The 20463-nt window shown below is 43.8% G+C and overlaps 1 pseudogene; it reads right to left on the reverse strand.

Moving 5' to 3' along the window:
- Positions 1 to 6587: 6587 nt before the first annotated feature.
- The window catches only part of LOC112132372 (small ribosomal subunit protein uS13-like), a 35493-nt pseudogene continuing 21617 nt past the window's right edge, over positions 6588 to 20463 (reverse strand).

The following is a 20463-nucleotide window of genomic DNA, read 5'->3' on the forward strand; positions in this document are numbered from 1 at the left end:
AAGCCCAGGGTCCCCGTGCTGTGTGCAACCTAGGGACTTGGTTCCCTGTGTCCCAGCTGCTCCAGCCATGGCTGAAAGGGACCAACATAGAGTTCAGGCTGTGGCTTCAAAGGGTGAAAGCCCCAAGTCTTGGCAGCTTCCATGTGGTATTGAGTCTGCAGGTGCACAGAAGTCAAGAATTGAGGTTTGGGAACCTTCGCCTAGATTTCAGAAGATGTATGGAAATGCCTGGATGCCCAGGAAAAAGTTTGCTGCGGGGGCAGGGCCCTCATGGAGAGCCTCTGCTAGAGCAGTGCAGAAGGGAAATGTGGGGCTGGAGCCCCCAAATAGAGTCCCTACTGGGACACTGCTTAGTGGAGCTGTGAGAAGAGGGCCGCTGTCCTCCAGACCCCAGAATGGTAGATCACTGACAGCTTGCACCGTGTGTGGAAAAACCGCAGACACTCAATGCCAGACTGTGAAAGAAGCCAGAAGGGAGGCTGTCACAGGGGCAAAGTTGCCCAAGACCATGGGAACCCACCTCTTGCATCAGCATGACCTGGTTGTGAGACCTGGAGTCAAAGGAGAGCATTTTGGAGCTTCAGAATTTGACTGCTCCACTGGGTTTCAGACTTGCATGGGCCCTGTAACCCCTTTGTTTTGCCCCATTTCTCCCATTTGGAATGGCTGTATTTACCTAATACCTGTACCCCCATTGTATCTAGGAAGTAACTAGCTTGCTTTTGATTTTACAGGCTCATAGGTGGAAGGGACTTGCCTTGTCTCAAATGATACTTTCGACTGTGGACTTTTGGGTTAATGCTGAAATGAGTTAAGACTTTCGGAGACTGTTGGGAAGGCATGATTGGTTTTGAAATGTGAGGACATGAGATTTGGAGGGGCCAGGTGCAGAATGATATGGTTTGGCTGTGTCCCCACCCAAATCTCAATTTGAATCTTGTCTCCCAGAATTCCCACATGTTGTGGGAGGGAACCAGGGGGAGGTAATTGAATCATGGAGGCTGGTATTTCCCGTGCTGTTCTCGTGATAGTGAATAAGTCTCATGGATCTGATGGGTTTATCAGGGGTTTCTGCTTTTGCTTCTTCCTCTTCTCTCTTGCTGCTGCCAGGTAAGAAATGCCTTTCACCCTCCGCCATGATTTCAACCTCCCCAGCCATGTGGAACTGTAAGTCCAATTAAATATCTTTTTCTTCCCAGTTTCGAGTATGTCTTTATCAGCAGCGTGAAATCGGACTAATACAGGCATCCATGGATTTTGGTATCTGATGGGAATCCTGGAATCAATCCCCCATGGATGTCCAGGGATGACTATATTCTCATGCATGCTGAGGGGAGCTGATGTCCTGTGCTAGCCTGGAAAGTCTAGAACTTTTGTTTCAAGGGATATGATGAGGAAAATATATGTAATAATAACAATAATAATCAGAAAATGATCCTTACTTCTTTACGTGTTTGTTTTTTCTTTTATACTTTCTTTTTCATGTCTTTTATTATTTTCTCTTCATTTGCTTTTTTTCCTTTCTCTCTCTACTCTTCTTATGAACTTTTAGAAATAGTTATGTTGGCCGGGCACAGTGGCTCACGCTTGTAATCCCAATACTTTGGGAGACCGAGGGGGGTGGATCATGATGTCAGGAGATTGAGACCATCCTGGCTAACATGGACCCCGTCTCTACTAAAAAAATACAAAAAAAAATTAGCTGGGCGTGGTGGCGGGTGCCTGTAGTCCCAGCTACTCGGGAGGCTGAGGCAGGAGAATGGCGTGAACTCAGGAGGTGGAGCTTGCAGTGAGCCAAGATCACGTCACTGCGCTCCAGCCTGGGCGACAGAGTGAGGCTCCGTCTCAGAAAAAAAAAAAAAAAAAAAGAAATAGTTATGTTTACTTAGAAATCATGGCATTTTTATTTTTCTCATTTATGTGGTTTTAAAACTTTGCCTCTTCTTTTTTGAGAGTGTGTTGGGGTGAGTGTAGATGTGCAGAGACTGAAGCACTATGATATAACCAAGAGAAAACCAGACTTGGATTTAAAAAATCTAGGTTCCTCTCCATCTATCCTCCCCTCCCTGCTCTGTCCACAAAGGATTAGCAATCATTCATTAAAACACGTACAGTAAATAATCATACAATATACTCTTAAGGGATATGATGAAGGAAAATAATAAAAAGGTCATGGGTAAGACCAGTGCAAAGTAATGTATAACATAGAGTCCTATATATTTGCTCAAGGTAGGTCACAAGACATTTCATTGTGAAAACTCTCAGAAACCAAAGCAAAAGGGAAAAATAATTAATAATTGTTTTTATCATCTCCATTAGATTAAAAGAAACCAATTGCTCTTTGGAAGTATTATGCTTTCTGATATTGAGACTTGACACATTCTCTTATGGGTGCTCATAAGGAAAGTACTGTTTTGTAGGGGGAGACATCTCAACATAGCCCTACAAGAGCGATAGTAACACATTTCCTCCTGTTCTTTCTTATAACTGTGTTTGAAGTAAGCTGATATTGTAACTCTGGGGTACAATTCAATAAAAACAAAAGCAAACAAAAGGCCAAATAATACAATTCCAGTAGGCAGTTCTTTGATACTCAGATACATTTTAAGGGTACAATTTAGAATAGCTTTAAAAAAACCCAATATGAATGGACTGCATGTTCTTAGGAAATCCACCACAGATATTATTTCTCCTATCTGGGCTTTTGATAAAACTGAACATGCAGAGTGTGAAGTTGTAACATCTCAAAAGAAGCAGCAGAAGGTAGATTAAGGGGGTACCCAAAAACGGAAGCCAAAGTCTCTTTCAAAGAACAGTTTGGCTCCTTTAGCTTATGAGAGAAAGAGAGAGGCATCTAAGAATTCTCGAATGTTATTGTGTGTAAGTCGTACTAGGATATTTGTTAAAAATGCAGAGTCCCAGGAATCTCTCTATGGATTTTTGATTCCATTGTTCTAGAGTAAGCCAATGAATCTGCATTTTAAACAATTACTCAAGAAACAACTGGGAAAGGACACTGCCTTAAGCATGTCTATGATAACTCTAGCTGGGGAAAAAATTCAAAGCAGATGCTCAAGATTGCTCACTTGGACAAACATCTCTCAGTAAAACACCTTAACTTAATTTTAAAATATAGAGTTAAAACAAGTGTAACCTAAAGCTGCCTCCTTACATATAAATATCTAAAGTTCGACCTAAAGGTTTCTCTATATATCATGAACTATAACCTAAATGGACTTGTAAACAGACTGTAGCCTACTCTTGTGCCAATCACCAAGTTTTGGCCAATCAAAGGTGGCCAACAGTTCCAACCGTGTTCAAATAAGGCGAACACTGAGCTGTAACCCATCTGGCTGTTTTGTCCCTCACTTCAGTTTTTTATAGATCACTTTCCTTTTTCTGTCTATAAATCTTCCATCACATGTCAGTGCTGGAGTCTCAGAGCCTACTCTGGCTTGGGAGGCTGCCCAATTCACAAATCGTTCTTTGCTGAATTAAACTCTGTTAAATTTAATTTGCCTAAGGATTTTATTTTAACAGTAGTTTCCTGGTAAACCTTCTAGGACAAATTAGTTTGGAATTGTGGTCCCTGAGTAAATGAATGTTTTGACCTGCTGTATAGAATTGCTGCTAAAGCTAATTTACGTTACAGGATGTCTGCCAAATTTTTTGACTTTAGAGTAGATAAACTAAAACCGTTAGATCAGTTTGGATTAGGTTTGGCTGCATATGACAGAAAAAATACGGTGGCCTAAACATCATAGATGCTCTTTCTCATAGAAGTGAGTTTCTCACTTCATTCTGTAATTCCAGCACTTTGGGAGGCTGAGTCAGGCGAATCACTTAAGCCTGGGAGTTTGAGACCACCCCAGGCAACTTAGTGAAACTGCATCTCTACAAAAAATACAAAAATTAGCCAGGCATGGTGGCACAAACCTGTAGTCTCAGCTGCTTGGGAGGGTGAGGTGGGAGGATTGCTTGAGCCCAGGAGGCAGGGGTTGCAGTAAGCCAAGATAATACCACTGCACTCCAGCCTGGGTGACAGAGCAAGACCCTGTCTCAAAAAAAAAAAAAAAAAAAAAAAAAAAAAAAAAAGAAAGGAAATGGGTTTCAGAGGCTGGCAGCGCTGAGTGCTGAGCAGGTATCATGCTCTCCAATGACAGGGACCTAGGCTCCCTCCATTGCTCTGATCTTCAGCATGTGGCTTCTACATGCTGAAGACATCACACCCAAGACGGCTGCTGGAGCTCCTGCTACAGTTCCACATTGCAGATTTCAGGAAATAAGAAGGGCAAAGGTGGACGTATTCCCTCCCTTTAAGGACATTTTCCGATTTTGTATTCAGGATGTGTGCATACATGTCATTGACCAGAACTTAGTCTCATGGCCATACCTAGCTACGAGGAGTCGGGGGTAAGAGGGTGTTGGGAAATGTAATCTTTGTTTCGGATGGCCACATGCCCAGCTACATATGGAGGTTGATTACAAAAGAAAAAGGGGGGAAATGGGTCAACCAGTCTCTGCCATAGCCATTTGTGGACATAGATTAGGAGACAAAAGCAACTGTCTATTGAAGCTAGACATGATACTATGATAAAACCTAGTAGGCAACGTCAAAGCCATGTCACCTATCTTAGAAAAAGTCTTTCTGATTTCAATAGCAAATGCACATGCTTCCTCCTTACCTGAAAGCAAAAGCAATTCATGAGATACACACTGAAAAGGTGTGGGGTCAAAATCCCTCTGCTTTTTTCCATTTCTACTGTTGTGAAATTTTTACATGTGTAACGTACCCTTATTGTAACAAACCCAAGCAGCACAGAAGAGTAAAAAGTGAAGCGTCCTCCTGTTGAAACGCCTCCTTCCTCCAATCCTACCTCAAGTGCTGCCTTGGTTAACATTTTGAGTGTTTCTTTCCAAACAAGATTTATGTCTCCTACTCCCAATTGTTACCTAATCTATCAGGACTCCATGCTTATCCTGACTTCTATTCTGCTTTGTTCCGTATTAGTGTGGCATTTTACAGTCATTGCAAGAAGGGATGCAGTGGGGGTCAAAGATTACAAATGTTAAAAAGTGAAAGGGGCTCGAGATATCACAAAGCATTCTCACAAATGATTCCTTGGATTATGTTGGAATGTAAATATGACTACACTTGCTTTTTCCCACATGACTTAAGGAATTTTCTTCATGTTGTATTGTTTGATGGATGCAAAGCAAATGTGTAACTTATATGTTTGTGAAGCATAATAACATAATGAAACCTGTGCATCCACCGCCCAGTTTATAAACCAATTTATGACCAGTACCATCTAAACCACCTGCGTGCTTCTCCTTTCAGCCCTCCACCTCCCCATGAGAGGTCATACTATCCTACTTTTACATTTTAATTAATTTGGCTTTTTAAAAAATAGTTTTACTACAGATGTATATGTGTACAAACTATATATTAATCTTACTTCTTTTTTGAGCTTCAAAAAAGTGATTATATGGTGGATTGCCTTCTGCAACTTGACTTTCTTTTTCCCACTACATTATATTTCCAAGATGCATTCATGTCGATACAGGTAGCTGGTGAAGACGTTTTTTTTCTTTCCTTTTCTTTTTCTTTTTTTGAGACAGGGTCTTGCTCTGTCGCCCAGGTTGGAGTCCAGTGGTGTGATCATAGCTCACTGCAGCCTCAAACTCCTGGACTCAAGCGATCCTCCCACCTCAGCCTCCTGAGTTGCTGAGACTACAGGCACATGCAACTGTGCCCAGCTAGAGACAGAGTTTTTCATTGTTCTATAATATTCCACTGGGTAAGCATTTCACAAGTTATTTATCTATTCTCCTGTTGATGGAATTTGGGTAGGTTCTGTTCTGTTTTGTTTTGGTCATATAAAAAATTACTGCCCTAAACATGTTTCTTGGTGGGTGTACATGAGCAACAGTTTCTCTATGGTATTATGTCCATGATGAAAGGAGAGGTGGGTGGAGGATATGTGTGTAACTATAGAAGATAATGACAAATTATTTTTCTTTTTTTTCTTTTCTTTTTGTTTTTCTTGTGACAGAGTCTCACACTGTCGCCCGGGCTGGAGTGCAATGGCACAATCTCGGCTCACTGCAACCTCCATCTCCCGGGTCCAAGTGATTCTCCTGCCTCAACCTTCTAAGTAGCTGGGATTACAGGCGCCTGCCATCATGCCCAGCTAATTTTTTTGTATTTTTAATAGAGACAGGGCTTCAGCATGTTGGCCAGGCTGGTCTTGAACTCCTGACCTCAAGTGATCAGCCTGCCTTGGCCTCCCAAAGTGCTGGGATTACAGGCGTGAGCCACTGCGCCCGGCCTGACAAATTGTTTTTCATAGTGGCTAAACCAATTTACATTCCCACAGTCATGTATAATACGTTATTGACATTTGGTTTAGTCAGACTTTGTCATTTCTGTCCATCCACTGTGTATAAATAGTGCTCTCATTTGTATAATTCATAGTGTGGCTTGGGATCTTTTCATAGTGACCTTATCCTAAACTTTAAGGTGATACCAGGACTTTATTTTATTTTTATTTTTTTAAGTATATATACATACAAGACCTACAAACTTACTTCTTCCTGAATCCACTCACAGTACAGCCATGGCAGCCAGTGGTCTTGGCATGCTGGCCTCAGACACAAAGGTCCCAGAAGTGGCACAGCCTTCTATGGGCCTGAATCTTCTTCAGTCGCTCCAGGTCTTCACAGAGCTTATTGTCCAGACCAGGACCTAGCTATAGTTTCCATCCTTTACATCCTTCTGTCTGTTCAGGAACTAGTCTGAGTTCTTGTACTGGCATGGATTCTGCATGATGGTGATCCTCAGGGAGTTCCACCTCATCCTCAGTGAATTCTCCTGCCCTCTTGGGGAAGTCAATGTCTGCTTTTTCAACTCCACACGAGCATAACTTCAGCCCACACCCTTAATGGCACTGATGGCAAGGGCTATTTTCTGCTACACATTGACGTTGGTGTTGAGTACTCACAAAACATGGCTGGAACTTCTCAGTGATCACTCAAGACACGGTGGCAGCATGAGTGGCAGTGCGCAGGCCTCCTGTGGAAGAGCTATGTCAGCGCTTTGAATGACCAAGCATCAAGATTAAGTCTGCACAGCTCCGACCGATAACCTGTCCTATCCACAGGCTCAAAGACAAAGGCTGAGGAAAAAATATTTTTAAATAAAGGACACATCCTTTTTTTTTTTTTTGAGAGGGACACTCACTCTGTTGCCCAGGCTGGAATGCAGTGGTGCAATCTCAGCTCACTGCAACCTCCGCCTCCCGGGTTCAAGCAATTCTCCTACCTCAGCCTCCTGAGTAGCGAGGATTATAGGGCCTGCCACCACGCCTGGCTAATTTTTGTATTTTTAGTAGAGATGGGGTTTCAGCATGTTGGCCAGCCTGGTATTGAATTCTTGACCTCAGGTAATCTGCCTGTCTTGGCCTCCCAAAGTGCTGGGATTACAGGCATGAGCCACTCCACCCAGACAAGGACACATTCTTATGTTGATTCTGACAGACTTCCCCACAAGGTGTTTCACATATAAGTCATGAACTGGGGCTGGGTTCAAAATATTCCCTACCACATGCTTCTGGTAGGGAATATTGATCCAAAAAACCAGATCTGTCAAGCATGAAAAGCAACTCCTTTTATATAATAAACAGCAAACTGTTTATTATATAAACTGACCTATTATTTATGGGAATAGATAATTGTCCTCCTAACTATGAATCAGCTTTATATTTAGGATAGACTTAAGATAAATCTGATTATAGAAAACCTTTAGCCTTATATTAGTCAGCTTTCATGCTGCTGATAAAAACATACCCGAGACTGGGCAGGGCGCGGTGGCTCACACCTGTAATCCCAGTACTTTGGGAGGCCGAGGCGGGCAGATCATGAGGTCAGGAGATCAAGACCATCCTGGCTAACACAATGAAACCCCATCTCTACTAAAAATACAAAAAATTAGCCGGGTGTGGTGGAGGGCACCTGTAGTCCCAGCTACTCGGGAGGCTGAGGCAGGAGAAAGGCGTGAACCCAGGAGGTGGAGCTTGCAGTGAGCGGAGATGGCACCACTGCACTCCAGCCAGGGCAACAGAGCAAGCCTCCGTCTCAAATTAAAAAAAAAACACCCGAGACTGGGCAATTTACAAAACAAAAGAGGTTTAATGTACTTACAGTTCCACATGGCTGCAGAGGCCTCAAAATCATGGTGGAAGGCAAGGAGGAGCAAGTTACATCTTACATGGATGATAGCAGACAAAGAGAGCTTGTGCAGCGAAACTTCCCATTTTTAAAACCATCAGATCTTGTGAGACTCATTCACTATGATGAGAACAGTGCAGGAAAGACCTGCCCCCATAATTCAATCACCTCCTGCCAGGTTCTTCCCAAGACACAAGGGAATTGTGGGAGTTACAATTCAAGATGAGATTTGGGTGGGGACACAGCCAAACCGTATCAAGCCTGTTATTTGAGGGTTCTGATCTCCTGTACCCGATCACAGAGGGGCCTGGGATCAGCAAAGATCAGAGTGGTTTCTCCTGGATCACAAGGCCAAACAGTCTTTCTGTGTGAGATACTGACCACACCTTTTGGGAGCAAATGCATCCAAAAGTACATTGCTTGATTCCACGTCGACAGCTTGGTTGGTGGTAGGGAGCTCATGAGCCTGACTCAGTAAGCAGGCGTAGTTGTTGGAGAGGGAAGATTTTGACTAAGATTGCTTTCTTCTGTTAGTCTGCCCCAGGAACAGTCCCCAGGAACTTACAGCTTGGTCCTATAGAGAAGAGGGGTGTACATTAAAACTCTTTGAGGAGTGGAGGCACAAGCAGTCCTTCTTTGTTTGTGGCCAATCTGTGGCCAGTATTTATTTGTTTGTCTCCCAGTATCCTCTCCCTTGGTGCAGCAACACTCCCTGACCTCCCCACCCTCTCCTCGTCATGTTGTTGGGGTGCATGCAACACGTGACTCAGCCTTGGGCAGTGAGCATAGTTCGTACCCTGGCTTAGGAGTTGGCTCCCTCGCCTGAGTTGGTCTGAAGAGAAGAAACCCAAGACTCCTCTGCAGAACTGCCAGAAGAGAGGCTTTCCTTGTACTGCCTTGGAGGCCGTTAGGTTATGATGGTTTGCCCCTGCCTAGAGCCTAATAATGCTGGCAACACAGGGAAGGGCAGAGCAAAGAGTTAGAAAGAACCCAGAAGACATCACTTGAGCTCTGAGCCCAGCCACATCTGAACGTAAAGCTCCTCTTGGGATTTTTTTTTTAACACTACTTTTTAATTTTTATTTTTAATTATCTATATTAGTTGTACATATTTTGGGGTACATAAGATATTTTGATACATGTATACAATGTGTACGGATCAAATCAGGGTAACTGGATATCCGTCACATCAAACATTTTTCTTTTCTTTGTGTTGGGAACATTAAAATTCTTCTCTTCTAGCTATTTTGAAAAACACAATAAATTATTAACTATAGGCCAGGCATGGTGGCTCATGCCTGTAATCCCAGCCCTTTGGGAGGCCGAGGAGGGCAGATCACCTGAGGTCAGGAGTTCGAGACCAGCCTGGCCAACATGGTGAAACCCCATTTCTACCAAAAATACAAAAATTAGTAGTCCCAGCTACTTGGGAGGCTGAGGTGGGAGAATCACTTGAACCCAGGAGGTGGAGGTTGCAGTGAGCCGAGATCACGCCACTGCACTCCAGCCTGGGTGACAGAGCAAGACTCCGTCTCAAAAAAAAAAAAATTAACTATAACTTCCCATTACGCCATAAAATACTAGAACTTATTCCTTCTATCTAACTGTATCTCTACCCATTAACCAGCTTCTCTTGATCTTCCTCCCACTTGCTTTCCCAGCTTCTGGTGGCCGCCATTCTACCTTCTATGTCCATGAGGTCCACTTTTTTAGTTCCCACATATGCAGGAGAACATGTGATATTTGTCTTTCTGTGCCTGGCTTATTTTACTGAACATAATGATCTCCGGTTCCATCCATGTTGCTGTAAATGACAGGATTTCATTATTTTCCATGGCCAAATAGTATTCCACTGTGTATATATGCCATATTTGCTTTATCCATTCTCCCGCTGATGGACAATTAGGTTGATTCTACATCTTCGATATTATGAATAGTGCTCCAATAAACATGGGAGTGCAGATGTCTCTTTGATATATTAATTTCCTTTCTTTCAAAGATATATGCAGCAGGGGGATTGCTGGATCGTACGGTAATTCTATTTTTAGCTTTTTAAGGAACCTCCATATTGTTTCCTGTAATAGATGTACTAATTTACATTCCCACCAACAGTGTGTGTTCCCCTTTCTCCGTATTCTCAGCAGCATTTTTTTTGACTTTCTGATAATAGCTATTCTAACTGGGGTCATATGATAGCTCATCGTGGTTTTGATTTGCATTTTCCTGATGATTAGTGATGTTGAGCCTTTCTCAAATACCCATTGGCCATTTGTATGTCATCTTCTAAGAAATGTCTTCAATAACATAAATAGTATCTTCCTTTTGGTTACTTACTTATTTTTTGCCACGGTCGGTTTGAGTGTGATTTTGCTGACACTTGATTCAGAAAATGTCCCCATAGGTAACCATCTAAAAGAGTATGAAACAAGTTCAGGAAAAGAGAGGCCATCTTCCTTTTCTACCATAGCATTTAGGGGCTCCAGTGGCACAGAAGGTGGCAGAAGCCCCCTGCCAGGAATTGTGGGGTCTGCCACAGTGGCCCCTGCAGATGCATGTGAAGAGGCCAGAAGAAGTAGTGATATCTTGCAAGGGCACTAGTGTCTGGAGGAGATCCCCAGCATAGGAAGCTCTAGCAGGAGGAGGTGAGAACATGGTCCATGTGATGCGTACACCAGTCTCCTCGCCCCAGGGCTGTGGCTGCCAGTGTGCTTGCTGCTGTGGTCATCATCACTTCATCTCCTCATAGTGCCAGCAGCCTCAGCCTCCCTCTGGAGAGAGCCTGCTTCTACATGGCTTCTATAATGCTTATGGGGACAGCACAGGTGTCCAGATTTTTCCTGACTAGACCCACAGCTGCTGTGGCTCCTCTCACACTTCTGGGGTCAGGTGAAGGCCACATTGGAGGACGTGGGATCTGGCCTCCCTATCAACTGCCTAGAGTAGCCACATAACTCAACCAGAAGAGTAGGGGAATCAACACCCTGTGTAGTGAATCTTAACAATAACAGAAGGTGAAAGACCTGGCAGATATAGCCCTCTCCTTTTTCACCAAGAGGGACATTTCCAAGGCATGGGTTTCTACAGGGCCTGTCTAGACAACATTCTGCACAGCTGAGCAGCTGCTCTCTTTCCTTGGAAGCTGTGGGCTGCTAATCCAAGTGCCACCTTGCATTTGCTTTCCTTCCTTCCCTGCCTTGCCCCGCCCTGGGATTTACAATGAGCTGTAGCATGTGAGGCTTGCCTCTGCTCTGTTTTTCTAGAAAACATGGGCTGAGGGAATAACTGATAGTATTTGTCATGAACACATGTGAGCTGCTCCCTAAAGGGAGCATTGCAAGATTTAACAAATAAAAACACAGGGCCAGGCGCGGTGGCTCAGGCCTGTAATCCCAGCACTTTGGGAGGTTGAGGTGGGCGGATCACCTGACATCAGGAGTTCAAGACCAGCCTGGCTAATGTGGTGAAACCCCATTTCTACTGAAAATATAAAAAAATTAGCTGGGCATGGTGGTGCACACCTGTAGTCCCAGCTACTTGGGAGGGTGAGGAAAGGGAATCGCTTGAACCCGGGAGGCAGAGGTTTCAGTGAGTCGAGATCTACTACTACTGCACTCCAGCCTAGGCAACAGAGCGAGATTCCGTCTCAAAAAAAGAAACAAAGCAAAAAACAAAACAAAACAAAACAACCCAGGACTCTCAGTTAATATTGAATTCCAGATGAATATCAAAAAAAATGTTTAGTATACATATATCCCAAATATTGCATGGGATATAGTCATGCTAAGAGGAATTGTTATTTACCTGAAATTCAAATTTAACTGTGTGTCCTGTATTTTATCTGGCAACCTTATCTGATGACTCCCAATGACTCCCAGAAATACCTGGGGGAAAAGGAGGACCTAGGTCTTTGATGATGTCATTAAGGCACTACACTATCTCTGGACTATATTTCTCCAGACTTCTTAGACTTTAAGAAAATGAAACCCCAATTATTTAGGACTACAAATGTCAGGTTTTATTTCACTTGCAAAAAATTGATTAACCTGTCTAATCCATCTTTGTTTCTTTCTTTGGAACTTAGCGCAGTGTTTAAGCCCAGAGTAAGTGCTACATAAATGACTGTTAAATCATTTATGTTTAGAGGAAATAAATCTCTTTCAATGTATAGACTAGGCATCATGTATTTATAGGAAAACAAGGGAGACCGGGCACAGTGGCCCACACCTCTAATCCCAACACTTTGGGAGGCCAAGGCAGGAGACTGCTTGAGCCCGGGAGTTCACGATCCGCGTGGGCAACATAGTGAGACCCTATCTCTTTAAAACAAACAAACAAGGGCTAAATAATTTTGTCAAGTTTTTATTAAGGAAAAATTTAAACATATAAAATTGCATATAAAATAACACAGTAAGCCCTGAAGTCCCATGTACATATCACCCAGCTTAACAATTGAGGATAAATAATTTAATGCTTTATGACTATTACATAAAATGATACTTTATATCCATCACTGATAACTTTCTTTTTTTTGAGACGGAGTCTTGCTCTGTCGCCCAGGCAGTGGCACAATCTTGGCTCACTGCAACCTCCCCCTCCTGAGTTCAAGCAATTATCCTGCCTCAGCCTCTCAAGTAGCTGAGACTACAGGGACATGCCGCCATGCCCAGCTAATTTTTTTTATTTTAGTAGAGATGGGGTTCCACTGTGTTGCCCAGGCTGGTCGTGAACTCCTGAGCTCAGGCAATCTGCCCGCCTTGGCCTCCCAAAGTGCTGGGATTACAGGCGTGAGCCACCGTGCCCGGACCATCACTGATAACTTTCTTTTGTGGAGGTGATCACTGTTGAATCGCCGTTCCATCTCATGCGTCCTGAGATAATAACAAAGATGTAATTGGTTTTTTGCCAAATTGTCACCATTTAGACTCCTTCAGCAGATACAAAGAGAAAGATTTTCAGAATTTTATAAAGTCAAAACCAGAAAGCCATAGCAGAAAGAGCAATACTGGAAGTCAAAAGCTCTGTTTGGGTCAAACTGTGTCTAAATTTCTCATCCATAACAAGCGGGGTCTGAAATGGAATCTCCTCTAAGGGCTTTCCAACTCCAACAATACATGAGTTTTGAAAGAATCCTACATGTTTACTGAGTGGCATTTGAACCACACACTCAAGGTATGAGTTCTGCTTTGAGTCTGCACTTGGATCCTGCTTTAGGTCAAGAATGACTTAAGCTGCTCTCCATAGACTCTCTCAGAGAGGATGCTGTGGTGTGCCCCTCAGATACCCACTTCCAACCCCTTTCAGGACTGGGTCATTTATTTCCTCATTCGCTCAGAGTGTTGACAACTCACAGCTGGTAGCTGAGGCCCTCTCTGGAGATTGCCCTCAGCTGTTGAACACAACTAGTAAAGACAAGGTGTATAAATATCTAGCCCCCTTGCCCCAGTGTGGGATGGCTATCAGCCATCTCAGCTCCATAGGACCAGTGGGATTGGTTCAGGCTTTTGATGTGACTACATCACAGCTTAACTTCTCTTGTTGCCCCATCATGCTCCCTTCCCTTCCCCTGGGGGTTAATTTTAAAAGCACTCCCCAATAAACCTCTTTTTTGTTGTTGTTGTTGTTGTTTTTTTGAGACAGAATTTCGCTCTTGATGCCCAGGTTGGAGTGTAATGGCATGATCTCAGCTCACTGCAACCTCCGCCTCCCAGATTCAAGCAATTCTTCTGCCTCAGCCTCCCAAGCTGGGATTACAGGTATGTGTCCCCATGCACCTCTTGCATCTGGTCTCCATCTCAGAGTCTGATGCCCAGGAAACCTGATCTGTGGCAGTGTGGGGATTCATCCAAGAATGAAGACTGTTTGTCAATTGAGATTTGAGGGTGGAATCATCCACTGGCCAGCCAGCCATGAGGACCTGCCACTGGTGGTTGGGGGTGCACAAATGGCCTCAGGCCCACTGTACTGCTGCAACTATTAAAACTCCACCATGGTGTACATGGAATGATGGCTGGTAGAATAGGACTTACTGGCAAGTAGTGTATCAGGCATTTGAGAGATACAGGACAATAGTCATTATAAAGACAACAGAACTAGATAGTTGTTGTTAGGAAATAATCTATTCTTTGGGGCAAGACAGTAAAAGGCTGAGGGTAATTAATCACCTCTTACAGGCTAAGTCAGAATTCCAGAGGACATCCTCAGAAGCATAAAAAGATACCCTCATCTCCTATCATTGGAGTGCAGAAAAACCTGAGGACTGAATTTAGGATTTAATTATGGAAGCACAGAGTTCCAGAGAAGGTTGACTTCTGAGTTCCACAGACCAGCTCTGCCAAGGTCAGAGCCCTAATTATGAAGGAATGGAACTGCAATACATGGGATGTGGACAAGTGATGTAGGATTTTTTCTTCTTGGTCACTTTGCAAGCCTGGGACCTCCAGCCAGTGATGTCCGCCCAGGGCTTGCTTGGCCATGCTGGTGTGCCTCAGCTTGCCTGTGTTATAGCTTGTACCCGCATTTGGTGATTCTCAAGCTCTTGTACCACACCCAAGAAGAATGAGGATATACTGCACATTGAAGGGTGAGAAGGGCAGAGAAGAATTTTACTGAGCGACGGAACAGCTCTCAGTGGAGAGGGGACACAGGGGATGGTCCCTCACCCCCACAGTCAGGTGGTTCTCTCCTCCTTGTGTAGGTGGGTCCGGGGATTTTTATGGACTCAGAATAGGGGAGGGGCAGGCCATAGGTAGTATTGGAAAAGGCAACATTCAATTGGTTAAAAAGTATTATTCAGAAAGAATCAATAGGGAAAGGGTGAGCAAACAGGAACAGAAGTTCTCACTCCGGGTCACGGGTTTCATCTGGGACCAACAATCTAGTTTTTCAGCCTTCAAACTGTTTTTGACTTGAAGGTGGGGTTTCACCAGGGACCCACCCCTAATCTGTCTCTGCATTTGGCTGACTCCTATCGCTATCAAAACTGTGTTAATGTATTAGAAATTCTTGAATCCCCAGATTCTCCTACATCCTCTGGGCCTGCAGAAGCAACCCACTCCTTCCTGTTAAAAGATGGTACTCTGATGTCCACCACCCCCAAGGAACACACCTTGGTTTAAACCAATGCAAAGTCCTTTGCCTTGCCAGACAATATGCACACTCCTCAAGGATATGTTCTCAACTCCCCTCCTGACCAATAATCAGAAATATGTCACAACATAACCCAACTGTGCTGGGCCTGCTAAGAGAGGAAAGGGATTATAGCCAGCAGGAGCTACCAGACTTATATGCATATGCATACATGCCAATATGTGCTGGCAGGAGCTGGGAGAATACATAAATGACTAGATTCTAAGGGTACTGGATCAAGGGGCATGGGACATAAAGTTGGTTGGGGGCAGTTTATCAATATGGCAGCACTCTTCCGCAATACAGATTTAATACCCTATTTAAGGAGGTGAAGCTAACATGTTTCTAGGATGGCCCTTAGAAGCTTGGACAAAGTGAAGTAGAAGTGCCAGAATTGCTGTGGCAGATGGTGGAAGAGGGATAGAAACCCTGAGAAGTAGGCCTACTACAGTGGATATAATTAGCAAAACTGGGAAACTCACTCTGTGACTATGTTTGGTGGGAAGCCCTGGAGGACACACTGTTGATAAAATCAATAAGAAATGCACTGGTAAGAAGGCACCAGAATCTCTGCGAAGCTTAATGGTGATAGTTTTCTGCAAGCTAAGGCAAGGTGGGAGATCCTGTTGCAGAACTGGGCTCTCTGATAGTAGAAGGAAATGACAGAATTCCAAAATAATAGAGTCAGGTGACACTTAAATACCAGAAGAAAAGTGGGTACAATTATTGTCATGAAAAGCAAAGCTATAGTGGAAGCCCAGGAGGCCTGACCTGAGAGCTATTGAAGCAGCAACTAGAATGTGATGTCCCTGGAGGTAAGACAAACAGACAGTCAACAGGGTCTTGCTCAATCTATACAACCAAAAGAAATCAAGAGTAGATGATTAGGAGACTAAAAGTAGCCACCACGGTAAAAACTTAAAATCTCTTTTTTAGTTTCCAGACCTGAGCCAGTTTTCTGACCTAGCACCCATTGATTGAAGGAGAGTCTAAATCCCTGGGAAGGCCTTGTAAAACCATAGCAAGTATAAATGGCAATGATTCCCCTAGTCTTCCCCCCAAAATACTAAGAACTATTTACTTAGGTAATTATGTGCTGGGAAAGCGTGGTACCCATATAGTTTGAGGACACAGAGTCCAAGTTAATATTGGTACCTGGAAACCTAAGACATTATGAGAGCCATCTATTAGAGGAGGGGTGAATGGGCACCAGGTAATAAATGGTCCTGGCCTAGGTCGAGCTCACACTTGGTCCCCTTGGGTCCACAGACTCACCCAGTGGTCATGGTCCTAATCCCCAAATGTGTAATTTGAAATGGACATACTTGAGGGTTGGCAGAAACCTTACATTGGTTCATTGGCCTGCAGAATGAGAAGTATCACAGTAGAGAAGGCTCAGTGCAAACCTTGAACTATCCCTCCAGCCCATGCAAGATAAGACAGAACAGGAACCCCTTTTAGGAGCCTGTACCCGTCTTCCCCTGAGCATGAAAATAAAAGAAAATCTCCTTCAAAGGAAATTCGAGGCAACTAGCTAGCCTCAATAAGGGAACAACTCAATAAGCAAGAAGATAATAGTAATTTAAAACAATAGCCAAGGAAGTTAGAGTCAGCAGATGTTTTGCTTCCTATAGAAACTAAAGGTAACATCCTAACATATATCACTGAGTTGTTTTTCAAAAACCCGGATCCCCACCAAATGGATCCATTGGCACTTAGGCCCAGATAAGGAGGAAATGAGGACTGAACCCTGACTGCTGTTCTTTGTTCTAAATTTCTTCCTAAGGGTCCTGGGGGAGGTCACACCCACGAGCCAGAGCTGACGTTCTTTTTTAGAGACAAAACTTAATACATAAAGCATATCTCAATAAAGCTGTTAAAGAAAAAAAAAAAATCTTTTCCTCCTTAACCAATTGCAAATGAGAAAATCTTTGAGTCTACCACCAACCTATGGGCTCCTGCTTTGAGATATCCCACTTTTTTAGGTCAAACCAATGTATAGCCTCCGTGTTTTGCTTTATGATTTTGCCTGCAACCTCTGCCTCTTCACCTTTAGAAACTGTTACCTGTAAGTCATCTGGGAGTTCCGGTCTTAAGCATGAGCTGCCCGATTCTTCTTGCTTGGTGCCCTGCAATAAATGCCTCACTTTCTCTTGATGCTATGCCAATGTCAGCGTTTGGGTTTGCTGCCCCAGGCAAGTGGACCCCAGTTCAGTTTAATAACAAAGATAAGTAAATCAAAACCAATATCATATCCTGGGAGAAAACAGCAGCTGAAAACATCTGCCTCCTCCATGGTCATGTTCCCACATCCAGTGGCAGGACAGTCCTAGAGGATCAGGACAATTCTGAAAGGCCATCCTTCATCTATAGTCCTCCATGAGATTGACTGAGATCACTGGTGTGACCGTGTCACACCCCAATTCCCCTTCTGTCCAGTCTGGCTTTCTCCACCCCCCACAGGTGTTGATTCCCAAGAGTCTCTCCCAATAACCTTATTGCATGTGAATATATATTTCAGAATCTGCTTCCTGGGAAATCTGACAGGACAGAATGAATCCACAACATTCATTACCAGAAGATGCTCTGCCTTTGAACTGGCCTGCCCATGGGCTTTTCCCTGGACCTTGGGAGCACCTCTAATCAAACGTTAATACCCAGAGGCTCAGAGGTTTCACTGAAACACTGCCTAAGAAGAAGTCACTGAAAATCCTATAAGGAAGGGAAGTCGGGGAACCTGGGAGGAAGCAAAGTACACAATCTGAAAGATGTATAAATACAAAGTTTCCATAAGTTTGGGGCTTGAATCACATACCTGAGAGAGAGAGAGATTGCTAGGAATGAAAAGAAGCAAGCCACAGCCTTTCATCAACTACCTAAGCCAAACAGTGGGCAGCTCTACCAGCTGGCCATGCAGGGGGTGCTGAATGGCTGTCAGTCTTGTGGACAGGACGTCCCAACTATTCTGACCCGTCACCGCCATTTTGGGCACAGAAGGGAGGACTTTGGGGTCGTCAGCCTCAAGGTACTTAGTCTTCTACTCCTTTTCCTTTCCAGTTCTTTGAGATGAGAATCAGGGTTTATGTCCAGTCCCAGAGTGACACCTTAGACACCTTAATTACACCACTTTGTTCCTCTCTCTCTTTTTTTTTTTTTGAGATGGAATTTTGCTCTTGTTGCCCAGGCTGGAGTGCAATGGTGCAATCTCGGTTCACTGCAACCTCCCCCTCCTGGGTTAAAGTGATTCTCCTGCCTTAGCCTCCTGAGTAGCTGAGATTACAGGCATGCGCCACCACACCCTGCTGATTTTTGTATTTTTAGTAGAGACAGGGTTTCTCCATTTTGGTCAGGCTGGTCTCGAACTCCCACCCTCAGGTGATCCACCTGCCCAAAGTGCTGAGATTACAGGCGTGAGACTACAACATGGTCCAGCCCTGATGCTTCCCTTTTCCTCCACCCCCATCTAAGTTGAGAAGATTCTTAGCTGTAAAACTGTCATGAGCTGACTGGAGAGGTCTATATTTTGAGCTTTAAATGCACCTGGAAAGCATATTTTTTCTCTGAAAGTGCCCAGACATGGAAGAATTAAAACAATTTCTAATTTCCACTTTCTACAGGACTCAAAGGAAGAAAACCCACCTGAGAGGCATTTTTTTCTCTTTCTCCATGTCTCAGTTTCCTAGGGCTGCTGTAACAAAGCACCATAAACTGGGTACTTAACAGAAATGTCTCGTTCCACAGTGCTGGAGGCTAGATGTCTGCAGTCAAGCTGTGGGCAGGGCCAATCTGCCTCTGAAAGCTGTGGGGATCCTTTCTAGCCTCGCTGCTAGCTTCTGCTGATTTGCTGGCAATCTTCGGTGATTTGATTTTTGGCTTGCATCTGCGTGACTCCACTCTACCCTCATTGTCACATGGTGAGGGAGAACCCTGTGTGTCTCTGTGCCTTCTCATGGCCATCTTTTTTTTTTTTTTTTTTGATAATATGGGTGAATTTCTTTCTTTCTTTCTTTTTTTTTTTTTTTTTTTGCACAGAAAGAGGTAATTTATTTCTTTGGTAGAAAATTAAAAAGTTAATTATTAACTTAATAGCAGTTTCTTTTGGGGTATGTCTGTATAGTGTCTCTGTCTCCTGCGGTTGTTTCTGTTCCTTGTAGATGGAAGAAGGTGAGTTCAAGAACTGGATTGAGAAGATGCAAGCAAGGCTCATGTCTTCCTCTGTAGATAGCCTCAGCAACTGCAGTTGGTCTTTGAGTCACTCACTGCCAAGAAACAAAGTCTCTGTGAAGTGCTGCAAGCTTGGAATAAGAGGTGTGATTTTGCAGTCTGGTTTTCTTTAATATTATTGCCACATTTGTTCTAATGTGATATCTTAAAACTTAAAAATTTTTATTTTTATTTTTATTTTTTATTTTTTTCCTTTTTCTTATTTCTTTTTTTTTTTTTTTTTTTTTTTTAGTATTTATTGATCATTCTTGGGTGTTTCTCGGAGAGGGGGATGTGGCAGGGTCATAGGATAATAGTGGAGAGAAGGTCAGCAGCAGAGAAACACATGAACAAAGGTCTCTGGTTTTCCTAGGCAGAGGTCCCTGTGGCCTTCCGCAGTGTTTGTGTCCCTGGGTACTTGAGATTAGGGAGTGGTGATGACTCTTAACGAGCATGCTGCCTTCAAGCATCTGTTTAACAAAGCACATCTTGCACCGCCCTTAATCCATTTAACCCTGAGTTGACACAGCACATGTTTCAGAGAGCACGGGGTTGGGGGTAAGGTTATAGATTAACAGCATCCCAAGGCAGAAGAATTTTTCTTAGTACAGAACTAAATGGAGTCTCCTATGTCTACTTCTTTCTACACAGACACAGTAACAATCTGATCTCTCTTTCTTTTCCCCACATTTCCCTCTTTTCTTTTCGACAAAACCGCCATCGTCATCATGGCCTGTTCTCGATGGTCGCTGCCTCTTCGGAGCTGTTGGGTACACCTGCAGAAAGGCTGTCACTTCACACTTGGAAGATTGCACAGCGGCCAGGCAGAGGCGCTCCTCACTTCCCAGACGGGGTGGTGGCTGGGCAGAGGCGCTCCTCACATCCCAGATGGGGCGGCCAGGCGGA

This window comes from Pongo abelii, chromosome 1 (assembly GCF_028885655.2).
Source record: "Pongo abelii isolate AG06213 chromosome 1, NHGRI_mPonAbe1-v2.0_pri, whole genome shotgun sequence".
NCBI lineage: Eukaryota > Metazoa > Chordata > Mammalia > Primates > Hominidae > Pongo > Pongo abelii.